The sequence below is a fragment of the Crocodylus porosus genome, unplaced genomic scaffold (assembly GCF_001723895.1).
Source record: "Crocodylus porosus isolate Cpor-Errol unplaced genomic scaffold, CroPor_comp1, whole genome shotgun sequence".
Lineage (NCBI taxonomy): Eukaryota > Metazoa > Chordata > Crocodylia > Crocodylidae > Crocodylus > Crocodylus porosus.
In genome coordinates this window covers 161,326,178-161,331,085 of record NW_017728906.1, presented here as the reverse complement: position 1 = coordinate 161,331,085, position 4,908 = coordinate 161,326,178, and the positions used below count along the sequence as shown (strand labels likewise).

The 4,908-nt window shown below is 40.6% G+C and overlaps 1 long non-coding RNA gene across 1 annotated transcript in view; it reads right to left on the bottom strand.

Annotated features, from left to right (window-relative positions):
• The window catches only part of LOC109306593, a 50,352-nt gene extending 48,367 nt beyond the window's left edge, over positions 1-1,985 (bottom strand). The window contains exon 1 of the long non-coding RNA XR_002100048.1: positions 1,774-1,985. This is a non-coding gene — a long non-coding RNA (uncharacterized LOC109306593). The remainder of the gene's footprint in view (positions 1-1,773) is intronic.
• Positions 1,986-4,908: the final 2,923 nt, after the last annotated feature.

The following is a 4,908-nucleotide window of genomic DNA, read 5'->3' as shown; positions in this document are numbered from 1 at the left end:
GCCGGGGTCATCTGACCCCGGTGCTCTTTCCTGCCAAGGCAGGGGGTCGGACTAGATGATCTACCTAGGTCCCTTCCGACTCTAGCTACTATGATACTATGATACTAAGCGGTCTGCAGTTCCCCCACAGCACACCTGCCAATTAACAATTCCCTTCAATTGGAGAAGGAGAGTATACACCCGAGTACACTTGGGCTACAGATATAATGTTAAGCTAGCTAGGTGCTGATAGCAAGGTAGCTCTTGGAAAATGGAGCTCAGCACAGAGCAGTTGCCAGAGTATCTACCCTGGGTCCTGAGTAAGTTTTGTAGCTCATGCTGAACCCTGTGTTCTTTTAGCTACCTTACTATCAGTACCTGAGCCAGCAAGCTTAACATTATATCAAGCATTACAGCAGGACCTGAAGTCACACCTTTGCATTATAGTGCTGACACATTCTGAAAGGATTCTCATCGCTAAAGTTGTGTTGGTGTTCCTGGGGAATATCATTCTAAGGGGTCAAAGTGTGGAAGGACTTTTGCCCTTCCTGTCTCTCCTGTTTGAATGTGTGTGGCATAAATTACAGAAGAACATAACAGAGGTCTTAATCCTTCGATTAGCTCCGGCCAGATCAAACATCAATATTCTCTGATCTTTCTGAAGCTTCCATTGGGAGCCAGTGGAAAGCTGAGATATCAATACTTCTTTCTCAGTCATTTGAATATTTATTGTATCCAATCTGAAATGAACAATTTGGTGCTTTTGCAACGGTAGAAGAGAAATAAATTAAGTTTTGTCAGTACATATACACATATACATATATATATTTTAGATAGATAGATAGGGAAAAATGTCCTCTATCTTTCTTTCTGAATGATGCTAGGAATGTTTTTTCTTAATAAATGAAAGTCTGATATTATCGGAACAGAAGTTCTTACTGAATTATACTTTTTCGCCCCTTCTAATCTGTTCCTGCTTTCTGACAGTAAGATGTTTTTAGCTGTAACTTATTTCTATATTTCAGATTTTTACAGAAATAAGTATAAGCCAAATGAAGAAAAATGAAAATATATTCATGCAGCTGTTTCTGCCTATCACCTTTAATCTTTCATGCACTTTAAAATATGTGCTTCCCACAGAGGGAGAAAGAGATCTATTTTTACTTTATGTGAATATAAAAGTAATTTGTTGCCATAGCAATATTTTTCCATCTCGAATGTTCTGAACACTATAGTTGCTTCAGGTTTGGGGCAAACTGTAACCATCACCACAGCCCATCTATAGTGTCATGCTTCAATAACCTCTTCAGTTCCTTTATAAATTTCATCTTTCTGCTTAACAGTATTAAAAACTGTTAATTCAACACAGATGTTGATCGCTATACAAGCTTAATCTAGAGACAAATTTCAAATAATCATTTACAAGTATCTTTTTAAATTACAGTTCATAAGAAATCTTTTCTAGTCCAGACAGAAATAAAAACAAACTGCATCCAGTTGGCAAAACTCTGAAGCCCACAACAGTTATGAATGTGATTCTGAGAACAAAGTTTGGCTCACTATAGGACTGTGTTTTCTAAGTGCTGTATCATTCTCTTATACACTTCTTCCATGTAGAGATCAGAATGATAGTGGTTAGCAGTTAGCTCCCACTGAGGTCCTCCAATAAGCAGAGGATAGGATTATGGAAGTGTCCTAAATTTTAGTCTTCAGAGCTATTGAAACCCATAAGATCTGCCTAAGGACATCTGCAAGAGCCTGGATCACATCAACAGAAGTACCATGCCTACTCACTGTAGCTCCTGTCCCACCACATTGGGGTGTAACTTTCATCATTATAGAACAATACGGTGGTAGACATCAAAGCCCATCCTCCATTTTGGTGGCATCCTGACTGTAGGGTATGGGACAGAATGGCTGGCTGTAGCTTAAAGCAGACTTTTATTGCTATCTATATAATAAGAAAAAGAAATTACCAGGAATTGTTCAATACAAAACCTTAATAAGAAAATTCAAACAAAAACCATCTCTTGATCCTTGGAAGCCCCCGCAGACTTCCCCACATGCCTTGGATAAAAGGGTCTGACAGCACTGAAGGGAAATCTGAGCTAAGGGTGACACTACTTACAAAGTCTGTTAACTGGACTGGGGTGGATATGTATAATGCCATCACCCTGATAAAATCCACTCCTACGAAGTGATATTCACATCTCCTGTGAGGCACCCTAGACTTCATCAAAGTTGAACTGCTGAATTCTATTTGAAAGGGAGGCAATCTGTATGTCTGTGATATTGCTGCTCCTGACTGGATAAGAACTGTGCATGTCCTGCCATTTTTCTTACCTAGAACAGATTTCACCATACTCAGGTCTGGCTGTTTGCCTCAGCCATCTGTTTCACCTGATCTTTTAAACTGTAACTATGGGGCATGGAATGCCGTTTACTGTGTATCTGTACAGAGCCTGGCACAATCTGGCCTCTCTGCAAGGCTGAAATATAAATGTTAAATAATAATTATTACTGAGAATGTTTTGAAGCATGTTGTTGTGATAGCTTTATTTCTTCTGAAATTTAGCAAATCTTTTTCTAGTCCAAATTTTAATATTTTAGGTAAACTGGTAGAACCACACAAAATACATGATTGTTTCAAATGCTATGTTGCGGTCTATCTGAAATGAAACACTACACATACCAGGACTCTTTATACTTTAGAATTAAATTCTCTGCAGCCCAGGTGGCTTTCCCAGAAATAATTCTCTACCACCCTGCCATTTTTCTGCTGTCATTTGCACCTCTGCAAAGTGTCTCTGTGAGTTTTTTTTATACAACAACAGACAAAGCAAAATGTGAAACGTAAGTCAACAAAACCTGGCCAGAGGTGTCATGGGGCAAGGCAGTATCTGGACTACTCTGAACTTACTTGTCTTAGCTGACCAAATTTCTAGGTGATGATGCCCTTTTAAGTACAATAAACAGACATTTCACTATCAATCAGTATAAACTGTTTAAACTCACTGCAACAGTGAAAAACTTACACTAAACCAGGGGTCAGCAACATTTGCCATGCAGGGCTGGAGTTTGTGACGTTGTTTCTAGCCATAGCTGAAAATCTTCTCATATCTCAAGCTGTCTGTGCTTACCCTCCCTGCAAATACTAGGCCCCTCTGCTGTAAAAGTACAGGCACAGTGCAGCAGGGACAGATGGTTTGACACAGCTGTGTGCTGCCCAGTCCTCCATGCCACCCCAGGCTAGGTTGGACCTTCCTCAAACAGCTGCAACGTCTTTGTAGGCTTGATCCAGCCTGGCAGCCGTAGGTCACTAGTGCCTGCACTAAACAACACTCCTGGAGACAGGGTCATATTTATGTTTTCATTTTTACTGATAAGGAAAGAAGTTGAACCACTGAGGATTTAAGTGATTTGCCTAGGGTCAAGCAGGGCTGAACAGAAGTCTTCTGTCTGCCACTCTTATACCATAACCACAAGGCACACACATAAGGTTTCACATTTATGTATGAGACAGAGAGAGGGAGCTGTGAAACTGTGGGTATGCAAGAAAAAAAATTAAGAAAGTCTCTATGATATTATTAACTAAAAAGCAAAACCAAAAGTATCTTTTACAAGCTCTAAAAAAAAAAAAACTAGAAGCAATAACAATCAAGCAGAATAGTTCAAAACATCATGTAGGATAACACATGTACACATACCTAACATAGCTACAGACGTGTTAGTCAACAGCAGAATGGTTAATCAGTTCATTTACCTTAATACAGAGGTGAAAATAATACATTATCATATATTTTACATGTTTTTTATCCTGTACATTTTATGCGTATTTTGGATTGCATTGTGTGTTTGTATGAATCATAACTTCAGTTGTCCTAGGATTAAGAATGGCAAAATTAATGTTTGTACAGCATAACATACTGTACCAAGAGAAAATGTTTAATATTATAAAGTTCAACCTTTGCTCACTGGCCAAAAAAAAAAAAAAAAAGCTATTCTGAAAGTTGTGAAACATTAGTCTGGTCCCACCCACACCAACACCCTACTGTAGCTTACAGACATCGCCAATGAGCTTTTATTGTATTATATGGAGACAGGGCAAACATTCACTCACTGTTTTTTCCCCCCTTCCTGTTACCTTGTTTCTCATCAGCTAGGTAATTTTACTACTGGCAGCGCTCCAAAATGGCTGGAGATTCACGAATGCAAATATTTATTGTAATATGCAAATATAATGGGTGTGCGTGCCTTGAGATACGCATTTCCTTAAAAAGTAGCAGCCTCTGATAATACCTAACAACACCAGTGACAGCCACATCTCCATGGAAGAAAGATCGGTGAGAAGTACCAACAAAAGACACAAGAATGTAGCATACAAATACTTCCCTGTAAAAAGAAAGCTCAAGAGGAAAATCTGCCTACCCCATGGGGCAGAAACTTCTGAATTCACTGCCTCTCCTGATTCTGCAACAGCATAGGAGAGCGTTTTCTCTCTAGCACAAAGAGTTCACAAAGAGTGAAAGAGCTCACGGGGGTTTTAGAAACCTGGGAGCCCTGGGGGCGATTTTGCAGCCGGAGGGATCACTGGTTCCCAAGCTTTTGGGACTCGAGGCCCCCGCATTGGGCTTGAGGCGCCTCTCGTGGGACTCAAGGCTCCCCGCAATGGCCTCAAGGCAGCACCATACCTAGACTCCTGGCGGCCCCGGGTGAACTTTTAGTATCGGACATCCCTTCACCAGAGATAATGATAATAATAATAATTTAAAAATCCATTGTCAGGGCCCCTTTTTTGTCTGCACCTGCCCGGTTCACCCACCCCTGTGTCCGGCCCTGCCTCCAAGGCACCCCTCAGTGGCCTCAACATGCCCCCACTACACTCGGGGAGCCGCTCACCCTTCTATAACCTTTGTGAGCCGAGTGGCA